General features: G+C 46.1%; 1 protein-coding gene and 1 pseudogene across 1 annotated transcript in view; both read left to right on the top strand.

The window, feature by feature from the left end:
- Positions 1–1,850: 1,850 nt before the first annotated feature.
- Positions 1,851–9,368, top strand: LOC149441462 (uncharacterized; annotated as a pseudogene).
- An 8,832-nt stretch (positions 9,369–18,200) lies between these two features.
- UBE4A (ubiquitination factor E4A) overlaps positions 18,201–22,491 on the top strand; it is an 86,607-nt gene continuing 82,316 nt past the window's right edge. Inside the window, exon 1 of the mRNA XM_089657318.1 lies at positions 18,201–18,445. The gene's annotated coding sequence lies outside the window, so the exon portion shown is untranslated. The remainder of the gene's footprint in view (positions 18,446–22,491) is intronic.

Genomic DNA, 22,491 nt, shown 5'->3' on the forward strand with positions numbered 1-22,491 from the left:
TCCACAGGCCTCATCTGGAGCCTGGGGCTCAATTTTGGAGCCTATCCCAAAAAGGATGGCGGAGCCCGGCCGTGATCCTGGTGGAGGTGACCCCCCAGGGACACTTAGTACCGGTCCTGAATCCATGCCAGTGGAGGACCTGGGAAAAGGTCCCAAAGCAGGTGAAAACTATGCGGCTTACAGGGGGAGAGTAACATCTCATATCAGAAGGATTGGGAGAGAGGAGGAGAAGCTGAAGCAAATGAAGATGGAGTTGAAGCATTTTAAGGCTGCCTATGATCGTGTATGGAGTACAAAACGTCAGGCCATGTGGCCAAAGGTGGAGGAAATGAAGCGAGCCGTCTGGGTGCAAGGAGACCTCATGGCCACGCTCAAAGCTGCGAGCGGCGCCCTCAGAGAGCGGTATGTCAATGAGGAGCGATTTAAACTTGCCCGGGAAAAGTCCTTTGCATCTGGGAGAGGCCGGGTGGAGACCCTGTCATCAGAGGATTCCTCCGATCATGCAGCAGCAGCCCCAGCAGCAGAGTGTCAGCATGCAGAGGAAGCCATGGAGACCATGACGGTGGAAGAGGAGCAGGGATCTATCCCTCCTCAGCAGCCGGTGAGAGATTGGGCTTCAGAGGTGCCGGATGAAGCTACAGAGGGGGTGATGGAGTTTATTGGGGAACTGGAGTCCCCCCTGCAGGGGAGACAGTTTGCGTTTTCCTCAGCAGACACTGACCCGGAGGATGATGTGGTTCCCAAACCTGTGAGACCCAGGAGGAGGGAGAGAGCTGCTTTTGTTCTACTGGAGCGTTTGCCCAGTGAGATAGAGAAGGCAGCCGGCTTGAGAGAGGTGAGCGGTGTGGCAGTGAAGCTGCAGGGAGCACCGGGGACTGTAAGTAAAGCTATGGACAGTTCTGTCATGTCTGCTGGTAATGTTGTGCCTATTGTGGTATTAGATGACCCGGATCCCATGTGTGTGCCTGACTCAGCTGCAGCTGTGTCTACTCCAGGTCTTTGCTCTGACAGTGTTTCCATCCCTGCTGACGCTGCTGTTCCCGCACATGTTTCCACCTCTGCTGCAGTCAAGGCTGCTGGTGGGTTTCCCGCACATGTTTCCACCTCTGCTGCAGTCATGGCTCCCAGTGGTGTTCCCACCCATGTTTCCACCTCTGCTGCAGTCATGGCTCCCAGTGGTGTTCCCACCCATGTTTCCACCTCTGCTGCAGTCATGGCTCCCGGTGGTGTTCCCACCCATGTTTCCACCTCTGCTGCAGTCATGGCTCCCGGTGGGTTTTCCTGCACATGTTTCTGCCTCTGCTATGGTGGCTCCCATCTCAGTAACCACCCCTGTTGCAGTCCTGGCTCCCAGTGGTGTTCTCGAACATGTTTCCGCCTCTGCTATGGCGGCTCCCGTCTCAGAACCCACCCATGTTCTCGCCTCAGCCTCAGTCATGGCTCTTGCCAGTGTTCACACCCATGTTCCCGTCTCTACAATGGTGCAGGCAGCAGTCTGTGTACCCACCCCTGATCCCGCCTCTGCTCCGGTCTCAGCTCCCGTTGCTAGTCCTGCCCCTACCCCCGGCCAGGCTCCTGCACCCACCGGTGGTCCCGCCCCTGGTCCCGTTTCTGCACCCGTCCCAGCTCACGGCTCAGCTGATCCTTCTGTCTCTGCATCTGCCACAGCTCCCAAGCCAGTGTTGAGTTACTCTGCAGCCATGAGAGGTGGGCAGAGTGCAGTGAGGACCTCAGAGGCAAGAGTTGGGGAGGCAGGTACTGTGATAAAGAGAAGGAATGTGGTACAAATAAAGTGGGAGGGTGGGAGTCCCACCCCCACTAGAAGGGAGGTTATTGATCGAATATTGGACATGGGCTTCTGTGCCAGGGACATATTCGCCTTTATTGCACCCATTGGCACAGGTGAATACGATGTTTCCTTTGTGAGGCCAGAGAGCCTTGATCTGTTCTGGAAGAGGTATGAAGGGGGTGGAGGGATACCCCCAGGTGGGAGGGACTGAGGCCAAAGGTGGTCTCCAGGCAGCAGGTAGTCAAAAACATCACAATACTCGTCAGGAACGAGTCCATACCGGCGGCAGACCTGGTAGTATGGTTGAGTCGCTTCGGGGAAGTGCTGAGTCCACTGAGAAAACAGCTTGACGACAGGGGTATATGGACGGGGGGATGGACAGCGGTGGTGAAGCTGCGAGTGCAGGGTAACATAGTGAGTCATATCCCATCATCAGCCTTCATTGGCAAAGATAGGCTGGTCATTTTTTATGCGGGCCAGCCTAAAGTATGCCACAGATGCAGGAGCAAAGAACACTTTGCCTCTGGGTGCAGTGTACTGAAATGCTCATTGTGCCAAGAGATTGGTCATGTAGCTAAAGACTGTAATCAAATCAGATGTAATCTGTGTCTGGAGTTGGGTCACTCTTACAGTAATTGCCCAGAGGCTCTGCATAACCTTCCAGGGGTGATGGAAGAGCTGGCTAGAATGTAGGCTGAGGAGGCTAAGGAAGTAGAGGCAGGTCGGGTTTTGGTTGAACCAACAGTTGATGCTGGGCCAGCCTCAGGGGCACCTAGTGTGTCCCCCAATGTGTCTGTCATTCCCCCTGTTGTTAGTATTCCCCCTGTTTCTGTTTCTTCCCAGTTGTTATCTGCCCCTCCTCGTGTGTCTCCCTCCTCCGGCCAATCAAAAATCAAGGAGGCTGTAAAGGGAGCAGGGGTTGTGGGGCCCTCAGGGTCTACTTCTCCAGTTTTTCTCCCTCGTCGACGAAGGAGTCAGGTGAAGGGGGATGGGGTGTCGGGAGGTAAGCAGGAGTGTTCAGGCTCAGGTCCTGGGGTTGAGGGGTCTGGGACAGAGAATAAGGGGGATGGGTGGTCTGTAGTGGGGAAGGGAAATAAGAATAGGCCTTTAATTTCCCCTGCATCTTCCCTCTCATCTTTATATGTAGAGGAGGTACATCTGACCAACAGGTTTGGGACTCTGTCGGGGGAGGATGGGGACATAAGTGAGTTCCTATCCCCAATGGAGGATGAGGATGCTGGGGCTTCCCTAAAGAGGTCTAGGCCTCCGGGAAAGGGTGGGAGAACAAAGTTTAAGCAACGGCCATCTCAAGTATCCTAATGGCAGTTCCCGCTCCGATAAAGGTGGCAACCATTAATGTTGCCAGCATTAAATCTGTAAGTGCTCGTAGTACAGCCTTATTTTTGCTCAGTAAGATTGGAGCTGATATTTTGTTTTTGCAGGAGACCCGGCTTAATTGCCTGGCCGATTTACATCTGGCAAAAAGAGAGACCATCTTTTTGGTCTCTTGCGGCTGAGCTTTACAGCGGAGTTGCGGTACTTTTTTCCGGCATGGTAACGTGTCGGCGGGTCCTTGAGGTGGAGATTGGAAGGTGTTTGGTCTTAGACGTCCTTGTAAAGGGGCAGGAATTACGTCCTATTAAATATACGGTCCCCAGTCTACGTGGGATAGGAAATGCCTTTTCACAAAGATTAAGCCATTCCTTTTTACGTCCCGGCAGGTTGTCTTTGGAGGTGATTTTAACACCATCACTAGGCTCAAAGACAGGAAAGGCTCCACTGACAGGCTGGGATATGACAGCGGTTTTTTAAATGCGATAGTCAGGGAAGCAGGTCTGGTGGATGCCTTAATTAAGTGCAGCCCGGACAGCACGGGGTTCACTTTTAGAAGAGGTAGATGTGAGAGTAGGATAGATAGGATTTTTTTAAAGGGGGACTCTGCTGTCTCGGCACCTGAGTGTTGGGCAGTGGAGTTTTCCGACCACCTTTTATTGACTGTGGCTTTGAATGCTTCAGATGCACCGCTGAAGGGAAGGGGTGTCTGGAGGTTGAATTCGGCTCTGCTGGAGGACGAAGAAGTGAGACGATCCTTTGAGGATTTTCTTCAAGCACAGTAGATCATCCTCCGGCAGTAAGTCGGAGTGGTGGGAGCTTACCAAAGTGCGGATCAGCAGGTTTTTCAAGGCCCTAGGTAAGAAGAAACAACTTGTGAAATACATTGCCTATCAGCAGTTGCGGAGGAAGCTTGACCGCCTTGTCTCTGAGGGTGGAGATTCTGGGGCAATCTCAGAGGTTAAGCTTCTCTTAAGGAAACATCAGTATGATCGGCATGCCTCTTTGGTTCTAGAAAGGGATTATGGGAAATATCACTCACCCGACCCTTATCAGAACTGCAAACAGAGCATAGCAGCCAAAACGATCAGTGGTCTGAAAGATAGTACGGGATCCGTGACAAAATCCAGGTCAGGGATCTTGGAGGTCTCGAGGGCTTTTTTTGAAAATCTTCTGAGGGAGAAGCACCTTGACCGGGCAGGGATGTCAAGCTTCCTGGATTCTACACCAGGGTTGGAGAATAACACCCCGTCCACAAGTTTGACAGGTGAGATCACAGTTGAAGAGGTTGCCAAAGCAATAGACAGTTTGGCCATTAAAAAGACACCGGGGCCAGACGGCTTGACAGCGGAATTTTTTAAGACCTTTAAATCTCGCTTGGCACCTCTCCTGGCGGAGGTTTTTAATTGCTGTCTTGAAGAGGGCTCACTCCCTCCCTCCATGAGGAAGTCAGCTGTGATTTTGCTGTCAAAGTGTAAGGATTCTACGATGATTGAGAATTGGCGCCCCATTAGCCTGCTCAACGTCGATAGAAAGATCCTGGCCAAGATCCTTTTCTGGCGCTTGTCGTCAGTGGCAGACGGTCTACTTTCACAGCAGCAGCACTGCTCGGTCCAGGGCAGGAGCACCTTCTCAGCGGTGTTAGCTGTCCAGGAGGCTCTGGAGCTGTGCAGGGCTGATGGCTGTGGGAAGTACTTGCTGGATCAAGCTACGGCTTTTGATCGGGTTGACCACAAGTACCTCTGGCATCTACTTTACAGGTATGGTCTGGAGGGGAGGTTCATTGGTTGGTTGCAGACTTTGTACAAAGGGGCTGAGAGCTTCATGTTGGTCAATGGTTGGGTTGGGCGGCCCTTTGAGGTCGGTTCGGGGGTCCTCCAGGGATGTCCGCTGAGCCCTCTGCTCTATGCCTTTGCCATTGATCCCTTTTTTAGGAGGCTCGATGGCGGGGTGTTGGGCAGGGTGCCGGTGGGTGCAACTGGTGAGCCGCCTTTGAGGGTCGTGGCCTATGCTGATGATGTGTCTGTTTTCATCTCCGGGGCCAGTGAGGCGCAAGAGGTGGTGTCGGTGATGGAACAGTATGCAGAAGCATCAGGCTCCAAGATCAATCAGGATAAATGTGAAGTTTTCTGGATGGGCAGGGAAGGTGAGGGCTTCGAGCTTCCGGAAGTCTTCCCAGAGCCTCGACAGAAGATCAAACTGCTAGGCATCGAATTTGGCCCAGAGGATTATAGCAAAGCAAATTGGGAATCCAGGCTGTCAGATACTGATGTTAAAGTGAGATGCTGGAAGGGGTGGCGTTTGTCCCTAAGGGAAAGGGTTGACCTAATTAAAACTTACTTGGTCCCCATTTTCTTGTACGTCAGTTTCGTCTGTCTCTTGCCAGAATCTCTCTATACGAGAGTCTACAGCTGTTTTTTCCAGCTATTGTGGGAAAACAGGCTGAACCTTGTGAGGTGGGATGTGACGTACCGATCCAGGCGGGAGGGTGGCCTAGGTATGGTCAACCCAGTTGTTTTCTTCTCTCTGCTGTTTATTAAACATAATATTGGTAGCATGTTAAAAGAGAGACCGCCTGCATGGGTAGGTTTTTTCTAAGTCTGGTTTAGGCCTTTTCTGAACTGTTGGGAGAGAGGCGGGCCAGTGAGAAGCCTGAGGGTCAAGCACGGTAAGCTCCCGGCTTATGTCGCCCCGTGTTTGAAGATACTTAGGCGGTGGTGTGTGACTGCGGAGGAAGTCCGGTCACTCCCTGGGAGGCTCCTGAGGGAGAGGGTCGTGGCCTCGGCATTCCATGCACCTCTGGCCTTGAAGGATTGCCCAGGCCATATTTTGCGGGAGGGTCTGAGATTGTTAAATATGGAGAGTATTCCCTTAAAGTTTAGGGACCAGGCCTGGCTTGCGTTCCACGGCAGGCTCTATGTGAGGGGAATTTGAAGTGCCGTTCTCTGGATAACCATAGCTGTCCGAGGACGGAGTGTGGGGGTGAGGTGGAAAGTATGGACCACTTCTTGCTTCAATGTCCCTTCAATGTAGAGGTGTATAAAGAGGTGGGGAGGGCACTGGATATCCCTTTCCTGCACTGCATGTCTTATGCAGAGTGGTTGTATGACGCATTGGAAAGTCATGCTGGTTTTGATTTGGACACACTGTTTCTAGTTTGTCTAGTTGTCCGTTACTACATCTGGAATGCACGGTGTCAGGTTTACATTCGTCAGAAAGTCCTTCCTGTTCAGGTGGTGGTGTGTGACATCCTTGGTGAGGTTGGGAAAATTCGGGGTCTTGAGAAAGACAGGCTGAGGCGAAGGGTCTGGATAAAGGCGTGGAGGAGTATCAGGCCTGTAGCGGCAGTCTGTTGATCTCTTGGTGTGGTTGCTGTCCTGCTTTTCTCCTCTTTTTCACCCCCTTAGATTTTGGTTGAAGGTTTCTTTTTGAGAATGGTTACGGACACCTGAAGGTCTAGGTTTCTTAGCCTTTGTTGGGTAGTATAGTAAGTTTTCTAGTTTTGTTAAAGCCATATAGGCGAATAATTTAAAGTGTGTGAGGTTTCCCCTCATAAGGGATATGTTATTTATGTATGCTGGTAGGCCATATCATGTCCTGGAGATGTATCCAGTTTTTTCTTTGTTTATTTCTGGTAGGAAGTTTATGTTATGTTATGTTATTTATTTATTTATTTTTTATACTTTTGTAAAAAATATGTTTGCTGGTTGCAAGATCTATTTTTGAATAAAAATATTTCCAGCTATCCTACAAGCCAGAACCCCGGTGTTAATCACTGTTCCACTGTCCACACCCCCCCACACCAGACACACAACAAACAGTAGCTGGCCACCACCCAACAGTTTATCTGCAGAACGTTCTGTTGGGACACCACACACACACAGATCTCCGTCTGGCAGATCTGTTACCTTTACAATCTGCACGCAATCTGCCAACAAGCAGTGCAATTGCATAAAGATTGGCAATGAGCTTGACCAAGCATATAAAGGCACTAAAATACAATACAATATAATCTTTCCGAAGATATGAGCCCATGCTTAAATACACAGAAGTCACTTATTAATTTTAAGATTTAATATCCCGAAAGTGGGCAGTGTATAAAATATGTACAAAGTATAAAAAGTTACAATAAATACAAGAAGACACACATGGACTATTCACTATAAAATACAAGGGAATAAAACAGAATAAAACTTTTACCAAGATTTACCCTGCAACTGGAGCAAGTCAGAGTCCGTAATCCGTAGTCGATCGAACCAGCTCCATACGAATTACAATGTCCAAATGTCTGGGTCCTCAATTTATGGGGACATGGACGTAGGCTGGACATGAGTTCTTAGCCAATTGACTCTGGGGGTGTTCCTGTACCCGCCCACAGGCTGTTCTGGGTGCTGAACTGCCCAAAGTCAATTGGACCAAGAACGGCTTGAATCACCAAGTCGGGGATCAAATTTCCGACACCAGCACATCAGTCCGATCGCAACAGTACAATCACTGTTCCGCTATCGTACTCCAGCGCCACATAACCATTTCCTGCATTTTTCTGCCATTCTGCTTAGGCCACAAATATAGTTTTTATATGCCGATGTAGCCTACAGAGTACCCCATTAGAAGCAAGTATTTTCATCTCTCTGCAACTATTATTTTAGCTTTTATGAGGGATGAAACATACTCCTTTGATGTATGTATATACTTTTAGAGCTCTCTTAGACAGATCGGAGCCCCTCTGGTGTCATGAAGCCGAAACGTCTTCGTTTCTCTTTTCAGCTTCAGGAAGATGGCAGAGTCTGAATACATATAGGTGACAAAATCTTATTAGCACCCAGGTGCCACTTCCAGAGGAAGCTAGGACCCTTCAGATGCTAATTGATGACCATCTGTCTCTGAGTACCTTTGACTGAATATATCTTTAATAACAAGGAATGAACTAAATTTACAATTACATATTTCTACAGGTCACATTTCAGCTACTCAGATCTGTACATTTATGTCACAGCCATGTTGAGGGCATGTGGCCTGGTATGGTTTGGGGGGGGACGCTCACTCATCCCCCCCTTTCTTGACTTGCCGGGCTGCGTTGGGGGTTTTGACGTGGGGGGTTCCCCTCAAAATCCACACCAGACCCGGAGGGCTTGTGTCACAAGTTAGCCTGCAGCCTCCTGCTGCTTTGTCTTACCTCCTTGCTGTTTGTGTTTCCTTCACATGTGTGTCTCTCTCTGCTCACCTATGGGCGTCGTCTGCTATTCCCTGGGTTTTATGTTCTTCCCTTTCATCACTTCCTGGCCCGCCTCCTTGTCTGCCTGTCTATTTAAGACATGCTCAGTCTGTCCCACATTGCCTGAGCAACGTTTGTTGTCTGTGCTCCCCAGTGTTCTTCCAAGTATCCGGTCTAGTGTTTCTGTGTACCGACCCCGGCTTTGTTCCTGACTTTGCTTGTCTTCTGCCTGTCCCGACTTCGGCTTCTCTTCTGGATCTCCTAGTGTACTCCCATTGCACCCTGCTCCCGCTAGCGGTCTCTTCTACCACAGCCAGGTGTACCTGGGGGCAGCGACCTGGTTCCAGCCTGCTCTAAGTCCATCCCCACCATCAGGGGCTCTGGTGAACAAGCAGGCTGGGGCTTAGACTCCGCGCCCTGGGGAACCCCAAGCTGTGGATTAAGAGCTCACCACCACAGGTGCTGACAGTTTGCGCAGGCCATGAGCTCCTCGGAGACACCGCTGCCTCTCCTGAAGCAACTTCCAGGTTTAATGCAGAGAGTCGATGTCCAGCAGGCCTTCCAAGAGCAGATTATGCATTGCCTTTAGGAACTCTCCTCATGGTTGGCTCAGCTGCAGGCTGGGGCCAATGCCTCACCCTCTGCTTTGGCTTCGGTTCCGGCCCCTGCTCCGGCTCCTGCTGTTCTACCTTCCGCTGTTCTCCCACTGGAACATTCCTTCAAGACTCCAGTTGCCTCCTCCGCCTCGCTTTTCTGGTGATCCCAAGGCTTGTAGAGGTTTTATTAATCAGAGCTCGATTCATTTTGAACTTGCAGCCGATCTTTTCCCTACCGATCATTCCAAAGTGGCATACATGATCTCCCTCCTTTCTGGTGAAGCACTGGCTTGGGCCTCGCCACTGTGGGAGCGTCAAGACCCCACTATCTCTATTCTCCCAGCCTTCCTGCAAGTCTTCTGGAAAACCTTCGACGTGCTTGGCAGGACCTCATCTGCTGCGGGAGCTCTTCTTCGGCTACGCTAAGGTAGCATGACGGTCGGTCAGTATGCAGTACAGTTCCGCACCCTGGCTTCAGAACTTTCATGGAACAATGAGGCCCTTACTGCAACTTTTTGGCAAGGTCTTGCAGACCGTATTAAAGACAAATTAGCCGGAAGAGACATACCCACCATCCTGGATGACTTGATTGCGCTTAGCATCCAAATCGATGTCTGCTTCCAGGAACGAGATCTGAAAAAGTCTGGTCCACGTCACTCCCAAGTGGGCTCGTTTGCTCCTGTGTTCCAAAAATGCCCTGAGCCATCTACCTCCTCATCCGGGCTGACTTCCGAGGAACCTATGCAGTTAGGCCGTACACGCCTCACTCCACAAGAGTGATCACGTCGCTTAAGACTTGGTCTATGCCTTTACTGTGTGGCTAAGGGTCATATAATTAAGTCTTGTCCAGTCCGACCGGGAAACTCTCGGGTCTAGGTCACCTTGAGGGTGGTGATCTAGACCAGAACCTGAACTCCGCCCCCTTCCCTCGATTTCTTTTACCTGTCTCCATCCATTGGGCTCTGAACTCCTATCAGGTTTCGGCTTATGTGGACTCTGGGGCAGCCGGAAATTTCATTGAACAATCCTTGGCTGCTGAATTGGGCATTCCTCTTGTTCCTTTGATGACACCCCTATCAGTATCTGCAGTTGATACCTTTATCTTGGCCTTAGGACCTCTACGCTTTAGAACTGACAGCATAACTATGCATGTGGGCATTCTACACCATCAGGAAATCTCCTTCCTGGTCCTTCCGAAGTCTTCAAGTCCCATCATTCTGGGACTTCCATGGTTTCAGAGACATTCACCCTATCTTGACTGTAACTCTGGCCAAGTATTGTCCTGGGGGTCACAATGCCATCAGACCTGTCTTCCTAAAGTGTGTCCTGCTAGGAGTGTACCCGTGGCTGAGGTCATCACTTCGCCGATACTCCCTCCGCACTATCGGGCCTTCCAAGATGTCTTTTGCAAGAAAGCTGCTGACTCTTTGCCACCTCACCATCCCTACGACTGTGCTATTGACCTCCAACCTGGGTCTTTGCCCCCACGAGGTAAAGTTTACCCCCTCTCCCTTCCTGAGACTCAAGCCATGTCTGAATACATCCAGGAGAACCTGCAGAAAGGATTTATCCGTAAGTCCAATTCTCCTGCTGGGGCTGGCTTCTTCTTTGTGGAGAAAAAAGATGGTACGCTACAACCCTGCATTGATTATAGAGGTCTCAATGCTATCACCATTAAGAATCGATACCCTTTACCTCTGATTTCGGAACTCTTTGACAGACTCCAGGATGCTCAAATCTTCACAAAGCTAGATCTCCGGGGAGCATACAAACTGGTTGGGATCCGTGAGGGGGATGAGTGGAAGACAGCTTTTAATACCAGAGACGGGCATTATGAATATCTAGTAATGCCCTTCAGCATGTGTAACGCTCCAGCCGTCTTCCAGAACTTTGTTAATGACATTTTTTCTGATCTTCTGTATGTTTGTGTCATTGTCTATCTGGATGACATATTCATTTTTTCCCCAGACTTAGAGACTCATCGTCAGCACGTGAGTTCTGTTCTCCTACGTCTTCGGGACCACCACCTGTATGCAAAATTGGAGAAGTGTCTCTTGGAGAAGTGTATCTTTTCTAGGCTACATAGTCACGGATAAAGGGCTGCTTATGGATCCTGCCAAACTCCAAGCCATCTCGAACTGGCCTCAGCCCTCTGGGTTGAAAGCCACACAGCGCTTCTTGGGATTCAATAACTTCTATCATCAGTTCATCCCTGACTATTCTTCGCTGGTGGTCCCAATCACTTCTTTGACTCGAAAGGGTTCCAACGCCAGAACCTGGTCTTCTGAGGCAGTCGACGCCTTCCATAGACTAAAATCTGTCAAGGTCCTACCTTTTCCCAGAGGTTATGCTGCTCCATGTGCTGGCATTCATCTTGGATTTCTGCAGAGCATGGTGGGAGTCTTTTATGCCTTCAGGACTCTGAAGTCCATCCCCCAGAGGGGTGTGGTTGATCACATATAAGCCTGTTGTCCGGACGTGCCCTTTGAATTCGTGTCTTGTATGTTCGTGTTGCAACAAGCTCTGTTTATACTCTCGTGGCTCTCCTGGAAACTGACTCGGCTTTTGACTAGACTATTCTCTGTGTTATCCCTTTATCTGACCTCCCGTTGCTGAACCCGGCTTGTGACCTGTTATTCTTGTCTACTGTTTTGTACTGTCTGTCCCGTTGTTATCGACCCTGCCTGCCCGACTACGCTATTGTCTTCTGGTTCCTACCAGCTATACGCCATTGGCGGCAGCCATTACCGCAGCTGGGGTGTCTCGGGGGCCGTGACCTGGTCCCTGGCTGTGTCAAGTCCATCCCCATCAGGGGCCCTGGTGAAGGGCAGCCTGGGACTTAGACTCCGCGCCCTGAGGGACTCCGGTCTGTGGGTGGTGGTTGTCGTCAGTCGGTGCGTGACCCTGCCATTAGGCCTGCCTGTCCGTTCCACAGCTCCGGTCCTGACAAAATCCGCCTTTCTCTCTGCATCAATTCTCGTACGTCCGGACATTTTTCAGCCTTTTTTCTTGGAGGTAGATGCTTCATCCTTGGGAGTGGGGGCCGTCCTGCTCCAAATGCATGATGGTAAGCTCCGTCCTTGTGCCTTCTTCTCTAAGAAGTTTTTGGATGCTGAAAAGAATTACACTCTTGGTGATCGGGAGTTGCTGGCGATAAAGCTGGCATTGCAGGAATGGCGACATCTGCTGGAGGGATCTCCACATCGCATTCTGATTTATACGGATCATAAAAACCTTCAGTATCTCCAGTCCACCCGGTTTTAGAATCCCAGACAAGCACGATGGGCTCTATTCTTCGCCAGATTTAATTTTGACGTTACCTTCCGGCCCAGTTCCAAAAATGCCTGTGCGGATGCCTTGTCCAGATCATTTGACAGTGCTGACTCTGAGTGTCATATTGAACCAGAACCTATCATTTCCGCCAATCGGATCCTAGCCAACACTCATCTTCAGCCTAAACGCATCCCACCCGGAAAGACCTTTGTGGTTCCCGCCCTTCGTCCCAAGCTACTCAAATGGGCACACGATTCTAAACTCTCTGGACATCCCGGGGTACAGCGCACCTGTGCCTTCCTGCAGCATGGCCCTCACTGTGTAAGGATGCTGAAGAGTATGTCCAGGCTTGCTCCATTTGTGTGCAATCTAAGTCCTCCACGTCTGCTCCAGCAGCTCTCCTTTTACCTCTACCGGTTCCAGATGAACCTTGGCGTTGCATTTCCATGGACTTTATTTCCGAACTTCCCCCTTCAGCTGGCTCTACTGTTATCTGGGTGGTTGTGGACAGGTTTTCTAAAATGTGCCACCTAATTCCACTTCCGGGACTTCCTTCGCCCGTCACGTTGGCCTCCAACTTCATTAAGGAAATTTTCCGTCTTCACGGTATGCCTTCTCATATCGTTTCAGATAGAGGAGTTCAATTTACTGCGCGCTTCTGGAAGGCTCTAGCCACGTCCTTCGGTGTCGAGTTGGACTTCTCTTCAGCTTTTCATCCGCAGTCTAATGGCCAAACCGAAAGGGTCAAACAGAACGTGGAATGCTATATTCGTGCTTTCATTTCGGCCCATCAGGATTATTGGGTAGACCTTCTACCATGGGCAGAGTTTGCCCTTAATAACCATGCCAGTGCCAGTACTGGTGAGTCCCCCTTTTTTACGGTGTATGGTCATCATCCTTCGGTGCCATTTCCTGTTCCTATCTCCTCTACGGTACCCGCGGATGCAGATAAACAACGATCATTCAATTCCATCTGTGCAGAGGTTTCTAAGAATTTACATCTGGCAGCTTCCAAGTACAAAACAGCTGCATATCGCCATCGCCGCGTGAGTCACAAATTCCTCCCTGGTGACAAGGCTTGGCTCTCTACCAAGAATATCCATTTACAAGTACCCTCTATAAAATTTGCTCCTCGTTTCATTGGTCCATTTACCATCCTCCACCAGGTCAATCCTATTGCTTTCAAGCTTCGTCTCCCTTCACATCTTAGAATCCCTAATGTTTTCCATGTTTCTCTTTTGAGACCATATATTATCAACAGGTTTTCCCGTCCTCATCGTCATCCTTCCCCAATAGAGAGTACTTAGGATCAGTATGAAGTCAAGCAAATCTTGGATTCTAAGTTCATCAGAGGGAAGCTTTTGTATCTTATTGACTGGAAGGGATATGGTCCTGAAGAGAGGTATTAGATTCCTTCTGCTGATGTTTCTGCACCCCGTCTGGTGGAGTTTTTTCATTGGAAGTTTCCCCTTAAGCCTTGCCCTAAAAAAGGGGGGAGACCTCGTAAGAGGGGGGTACTGTCACAAGTTAGCCTGCAGCCTCCTGTTGCTTTGTCTTACCTCCTTGCTGTTTGTGTTTCCTTCACATGTGTGTCTCTCTCTGCTCACCTATGGGTGTTGTCTGCTATTCCCTGGGTTTTATGTTCTTCCCTTTCATCACTTCCTGGCCCGCCTCCTTGTCTGCCTGTCTATTTAAGACATGCTCAGTCTGTCCCACATTGCCTGAGCAATGTTTGTTGTCTGTGCTCCCCAGTGTTCTTCCAAGTATCCGGTCTAGTGTTTCTGTGTACCGACCCCGGCTTTGTCCCTGACTTCTCTCCTACATCGTCCACCTGTGTACCGACCCCGGCTTTGTTCCTAACCTTGCTTGTCTTCTGCCTGTCCTGACTTCGGCTTGTCTTCTGGATCTCCTAGTCTACTCCCATTGCACCCTGCTCCCGCTAGCGGTCTCTTCTACCACAGCCAGGTGTACCTGAGGGCCGCGACCTGGTTCCAGCCTGCTTGTTTTGGATGGGAGGGGGACCCCATTTTGTTTTTTTTTAAATGTTTTTACTTGTCGGGCAATGTTGGAAATTCTTTTGACATTCAGCTGTCCCCACTGACAGCTGAAGCATTATTGAATGTTTCACGACTAAAATACTTAATAATATAACTCATGCAGTATTTTAGTAATCAAGTGGTATCTTACCGCATACTCAGTAAACTGTCCCTGTTCAAAGTTCACAGTCAAATTTTCGGTAGGTTTGAATGTTCGACCACGAACGGAACAGGGAGGTGTTCAGCCCAACACTACTTAGCACAAATCATTGAGGCAATGGACACACCATGCCACAGCCCTGAATGTGGCATCGGAGAACAATTTATATGGTGATAAGAAAGTGACAATTTTTGCAGCAAGTACTGTGTGTTCACATTTTGTAAAAAGTTTTGCTTAAAAGAGGTAATGTGTGATTTTTATATACAAAGAAAGAAAACTAGAGAATTATATCTGGTGTGTGTAAGAAAAGAAAAACTATGCAATGTTCATGTGTAAACTTTGCCAACATTTTGAAAGCAGTAAGCAACACAGTAAAACACACATGCTAATATAAATGTGAAAAGCTCCGTGCCAAGGATATAATAAATAATTCTCCATCTGCACTCACTAAATTCACTGTGGTTTGTACAAAGAAACAAATATGTGTATGACTGCGCTCCAAATATCAAGCGTTAAACTACCTAAAACAAGAAAACGCTTTTTTTGTTTTATGTAGTTTAACACTTGATATATAGAGTGTGGTAAAACACACGTGCTGCATTTTACTCACAAGAACGCATCAGGATTGTATTACAAGATAACGACCACCTGGCAACAGGGCAAACAAAGGGTGGTTCAGGTCTCTGGTGATAGAGAGGAATTTGGAAGGTTTGTATATCGTGTGAAAGGCTGGGAGGGGTAAAAACTGGGTAACTCCCTTGATTGTAGGATGAGCTGACATGGCTGGAACTGAGGAGTAAAAATGATCACTATGGATTTTATTTATAAAAAATGTGGTGGGTACAGTATATGTCACAAGTATTTAACTAGCCATCACAAATTCTGGCAATATTTGGTCTAATATGTTGATTTACTATGATGGATAGCTACATCTATTGGGCATAATGCATTATATTTCTCGAAATACCTCAATCAGCAAAATACCACATGATGGTCATTAGATGAAGCTGATGATCATAGGAAATCAACTTATTAAACTGTTACTAAACCCACAACAATAAAATCAGTCTGTATATGCAGTAAAGCATGCTTGTTATACTCACTGTGGAACCTAAGGCGTTGCATTGTGTAAAAAGGCTGTTTGATCCTTTCTTCTCTGTTCCCTTTTTCAAGTGACCACTTCTTTTCTCCTGATAAGACAAACTGAACCGTAGACATTGGTACATGCTCAGTTTGGTGTGTATTGCTAGAGAGGTTTTTTTTTTTTTTTCTTGGGAGAGTGCATGTGATCAGCACAGGGCCAATCAGCACTGGTCAGACAGAGGTCAGGGGTTTTGCATCCTCCTACTGCAGAAAGAAAGCTTTAGCTAGTGCTCTGCTGGACACTGATAGAGGTCAAAAGACTGCTCTAACTGCTGATGAGAAAAGGTATTTAGCAGTTTACATTTACTAAAATATTGCATTTCCATGTTCTGTGTACTGTGGGAGACCAGATGTAGAGAATGCAGGGTCCTGGTTTTAGTAACACTTTAGGTAAAATATGGTCAGAATTCAGGTTGGCAGGGCAAATGCTTGCAGGGGTAGGCAACCTGCGGCTCTCCAGCTGTTGCAGGACTACAAGTCCCATCATGCCTCTGCAAGTCATAGCTGTAACTTTCAGTTTTGCAATCTCTCATGGGAAATGTAGTTCCACAACAGCTAGAGAGCCACATGTTGCCTACCCCTGGCTTAGGGCATTCACCCAAAAAACTTTTTATGGCTAGACCCCTTAAAGTAGAACTTAAAGTGGAAGTAAACCCAATGATTTAACAGTTTAAAAAAACAGTTACATTCCAGGCATGCCAGGAATGCTAATTGTCACATTTTCTTGTGCTCTCAACCAAACTGTCAAATCAGCAAATGGCTGGGTTCATAACTGATCACACGTGCAGCTTCATGGCAGTTGAAGATCAAACAGAGGCTAAGATGGCAGCTTCCCTGGCTGAAAACAATAGGAGGGTTCAGTTTCTCTTTAACCGCTTGCCGACCAGCCACTGTTCTGACCAGAATACAGTCTGAAATTCGAAAATAAATTCGAAATATAAACATATTTCTGACTACTCCTGATTTCCTTCACAAACTGTGTGCATTATTGTTAGAATAGAACCAAAATTTGAATAGAATAGAACAGAAAAGCATAGCGTAAAACAGAATAGAAAAGAACAGAAAATTAAGGAATGAAATAGAAAAGAAATGAATAGAAAATAATGGAATAGAATAAAATAGAATAAAAATAGATTAGAACAGAAAGAATATAACCATCTTCCAAAATTCGAACAGAATAGAACCAGCTATTCTTCACAATGAATTTGGAACGATTTAATATTTTTGAATTGAATTAGTTTAAAATAATTCAAATCCACTGGAGAATTCAAACCAGGCTGAAAATGAATAAATAAAACAAAACTAATTTCATTATGAATACAATGAAATGAAATCAATCCAAAACGGAAAAAACTAATTTTATTCTGCACGTGTACATTTTATTGGTGATGACAATCGGTACAATCTCTGGGGTTTTTCAGTCAGGCTTCAGGAGGTACGTAAATAGCCTACAGCTATAGCAAGGGTATTATTCAAGTTTGGTCAGAGGTGCCCAGTTTGTTTTTCTCTACAGACACCCCTTAGCTGCATAGGCAGTTTTTTGGTAAAAGTAAATCTCTTTTCAGTAGAACTCCAGGTATGGCAATTATGAAATAGTTACATTGCTGAAGCTTGGACCAATGCAAGTATGTATGTGCCGTGTCTGCGGGATCCCTGTGGAAGCTGAGAATCATGGAAGAATATATTACTCTGGTGATCACAGTCACAGTGGCCTTTTACAATGTGGTCAGCTGTGTCCAAAGACACAGCATATCACCGGTAAATGCAGTTTCCTCACGCTGTGACAGTAAGTACTGAAAGTACTGCTGATAACCGGCAATTGTCAGTGGACAGAATGGCACCAGTGATGATCAGTGCCCAGCAGTGCCACCTACCAGTGCCCAGCAGTGCCACCCACCTGTGCCCATCAATGCCACCCAACTGTGCCCATCAGTGCCTAGTAGTGCCACCCACCAGTACCCCCCATCAGTGCTGCCAATCAGTGCCACCTATCAGTGCCCATCATTGTTGCGTATCAGTGCAGCAGCATCAGTGCTGCCTATCCATGCCACCTCATCAGTGCCACCTATCAGTGCTGCCTATCAGTGCCACCCATCAGTGCTACCTATCTGTGCAGCCTCATCAGCGCACATAAGTGAAGGAGAAAAATTACCTGTTTTATAATAAAGAAAAACGTTTTGTTTTCAATTTTTTTGTTTATAGCGTAAAAAATAAAACACCCAGTGGTGATTAGATTAGAAGCTCTATTTGTGTGAAAAAAACTAAAAAACTTCATATGGGTGCAGGGTTGCATGATCGCACAATTGTCATTCAAAGTGTGGGAAGGATGAGGTGGCCACCCTAGTGACATCATTTGCCTGTATTGAGATGTACTCTGTATTTGTTTGCTCTGACACACAACTATGGGATCGAACCTGAAACAAAGCGACTTGTTTCCAAAAGCTCCTCTACATAAACAACACCTGGCACCTATGAGAAATGGGCACATTGGATAGTACTGGCCCCGCCCACACTCTCCCCCACCACCCCTGGTCTCTGCAAGTAAACACGTCAAGCACGTGACCAGCGTGCTGTCAACTCTCCCGCTGACGTCACCAGAATGTGGCCAGTGGAGGTTCCTCTGCATGGAGCTGCGAACGTTCCTGGAGAGAGGAGGGAGAGCGGAGTCCGGGGGAATGATTGGTCTCACTTCTCACCACCCACACTGGTAATCTCATATGCCCCCGGAATCCACTCTGGAATCTCGCGAGGTTACACGCCGCGCTCCCTTGCTGCTCTGTCCTCTATTAGCGTGGCAGCTCCAGACATTCTCATTGCTCCATGCCGGCTACGGCGCAGCTGCCAGCCAGAGAAGCGGAAGTGTCAAAGAGGCGGAAACGTTGAGTCACAGGCTCGGAAGAGGTATGTGTGTACCGGCGGCACAATCACAGCCTATAGACACCGGGAGCTGTCATCATCACACAATATATATTATATACACTGAGATCTGTCATCACACAATATATATTATATACACTGACGTCTGTCATCACACAACATATATACACTGACATCTGTCATCACACAATATATATTATATACACTGACATCTGTCATCACACAATATATATTATATACACTGACGTCTGTCATCACACAACATATATACACTGACATCTGTCATCACACAATATATATTATATACACTGACATCTGTCATCACACAATATATATTATATACACTGACGTCTGTCATCACACAGTATATATACACTGACGTCTGTCATCACACAATATATATACACTGACATCTGTCATCACACAATATATATACACTGAGGTCTGTCATCACACAATATATATACACTGACATCTGTCATCACACAATATATATTATATACACTGACGTCTGTCATCACACAGTATATATACACTGAGATCTGTCATCACACAGTATATATACACTGAGATCTGTCATCACACAATATATATACACTGACATCTGCCATCACACAATATATATACACTGACATCTGTCATCACACAATATATATACACTGACATCTGTCATCACACAATATATATTATATACACTGACGTCTGTCATCACACAATATATATTATATACACTGACGTCTGTCATCACACAGTATATATACACTGAGATCTGTCATCACACAATATATATACACTGAGATCTGTCATCACACAATATATATACACTGACATCTGCCATCACACAATATATATACACTGACATCTGTCATCACACAATATATATACACTGACATCTGTCATCACACAATATATATACACTGAGGTCTGTCATCACACAATATATATACACTGACGTCTGTCATCACACAACATATATTATATACACTGACGTCTGTCATCACACAACATATATTATATACACTGACGTTTGTCATCACACAGTATATATACACTGAGATCTGTCATCACGCAATATATATTATATACACTGAGATCTGTCATCACACAGTATATATTATATACACTGACATCTGTCATCACACAATATATATTATATACACTGACGTCTGTCATCACACAACATATATTATATACACTGACATCTGTCATCACACAACATATATACACTGACATCTGTCATCACACAATATATATTATATACACTGACATCTGTCATCACACAATATATATTATATACACTGACGTCTGTCATCACACAACATATATACACTGACGTCTGTCATCACACAATATATATTATATACACTGACGTCTGTCATCACACAACATATACAGTCATGGCCGAAATTGTTGGCACCCTTGATATTTCTCCAGGAAATCATGTATTTCTCACGAAACGTATTGCATTAACACATGTTTTGCTATACACATGTTTATTCCCTTTGTGTGTATTGGGACAAAACAAAAAAAGGGAGGAAAGAAAGCAAATTCGACATAATGTCACACAAACCTCCAAAAATGGGCTGGACAAAAGTATTGGCACCCTTTCACAACTGCGGATAAATAAGAATGTTACAAGCATGTGATGCTCCTGTAAACTCACCTGGGGCAAGTAACAGGTGTGGGCAATATAGAAATCACACCTGAAAGCAGATAAAAAGGAGAGACGTTCACTTAACCTTTGCATTGTGTGTCTGTCTGTGCCACACTAAGCATGGACAACAGAAAGAGGAGACGAGAACTGTCTGAGGACCTGAGAACCAAAATTGTGGCAAAATATCAACAATCTCAAGGTTACAAGTCCATCTCCAGAGAACTAGATTTGCCTTTGTCCACAGTGCGCAACATTATCAAGAAGTTTGCAACCCATGGCACTGTAGCTAATCTCCCTGGTCGTGGACGGATGAGGAAAATTGATGAAAGATTGCAACGCAGAATAGTCCGGATGGTGGATAAGCAGCCCCAAACATGTTCCAAAGACATTCAAGCTGTCCTGCAGGCTCAGGGAGCATCAGTGTCAGCGCGAACTATCCGTCGACATTTAAATGAAATGAAACGCTATGGCAGGAGACCCAGGAGGACCCCACTGCTGACACAGAGACATAAAAAAGCAAGACTACAGTTTGCCAAAATGTACTTGAGTAAGCCAAAAGCCTTCTGGGAAAACGTCTTGTGGACAGATGAGACCAAGATAGAGCTTTTCGGTAAAGCACATCATTCTACTGTTTACCGAAAACGGAATGAGGCCTACAAAGAACAAAACACAGTACCTACGGTAAAATATGGTGGAGGTTCAATGATGTTTTGGGGTTGTTTTGCTGCCTCTGGCACTGGGTGCCTTGACTGTGTGCAAGGCATCATGAAATCTGAGGATTACCAAAGGATTTTGGGTCGCACTGTAGGGCCCAGTGTCAGAAAGCTGGGTTTGCGTCCAAGATCCTGGGTCTTCCAGCAGGACAATGACCCCAAACATACGTCAAAAAGCACTCAGAAATGGATGGCAAAGAAGCGCTGGAGAGTTCTGAAGTGGCCAGCAATGAGCCCAGATCTAAATCCCATTGAACACCTGTGGAGAGATCTTAAAATTGCTGTTGGGAAAAGGTGTCCTTCCAATAAGAGAGACCTGGAGCTGTTTGCAAAGGAAGAGTGGTCCAAAATTCCGGGTGAGAGGTGTCAGAAGCTTATTGATGGTTATAGGAAGCGACTGATTTCAGTTATGTTTTCCAAAGGGTGTGCAACCAAATATTAAGTTAAGGGTGCCAATACTTTTGTCCAGCCCATTTTTGGGGTTTTGTGTGACATTATGTCATATTTGCTTTTCTGCCTCTGTTTTATATTTGTTCCAATACATACAAAGGGAATAAACATGTGTATAGCAAAACATGTGTTAATGCAATACCTTTTTTGTGTGAAATACTTGATTTTCAGGAAAAATATCAAGGGTGCCAACAATTTCGGCCATGACTGTATTATATACACTGACGTCTGTCATCACACAACATATATTATATACACTGACGTCTGTCATCACACAGTATATATACACTGAGATCTGTCATCACGCAATATATATTATATACACTGACGTCTGTCATAACACAACATATATACACTGACATCTGTCATCACACAATATATATTATATACACTGACGTCTGTCATCACACAACATATATACACTGACATCTGTCATCACACAATATATATTATATACACTGACATCTGTCATCACACAATATATATTATATACACTGACGTCTGTCATCACACAACATATATTATATACACTGACGTCTGTCATCACACAATATATATTATATACACTGACGTCTGTCATCACACAATATATATACACTGAGATCTGTCATCACGCAATATATATTATATACACTGACGTCTGTCATCACACAATATATATTATATACACTGACGTCTGTCATCACACAATATATATTATATACACTGACATCTGTCATCACACAATATATATTATATACACTGACGTCTGTCATCACACAATATATATTATATACACTGACGTCTGTCATCACACAATATATATTATATACACTGACGTCTGTCATCACACAGTATATATTATATACACTGACGTCTGTCATCACACAATATATATACACTGAGATCTGTCATCACACAATATATATACACTGACATCTGTCATCACACAATATATATTATATACACTGACGTCTGTCATCACACAATATATATTATATACACTTACATCTGTCATCACACAATATATATTATATACACTGACGTCTGTCATCACACAACATATATTATATACACTGACATCTGTCATCACACAATATATATACACTGAGATCTGTCATCACACAATATATATTATATACACTGATGTCTGTCATCACACAATATATATTATATACACTGACATCTGTCATCACACAGTATATATTATATACACTGACATCTGTCATCACACAACATATATACACTGACATCTGGCATCACACAATATATAC

This window comes from Staurois parvus, unplaced genomic scaffold (assembly GCF_062004578.1).
Source record: "Staurois parvus isolate SC_StPar_1 unplaced genomic scaffold, SC_StPar_1.0 ptg000981l, whole genome shotgun sequence".
Classification (NCBI taxonomy): domain Eukaryota; kingdom Metazoa; phylum Chordata; class Amphibia; order Anura; family Ranidae; genus Staurois; species Staurois parvus.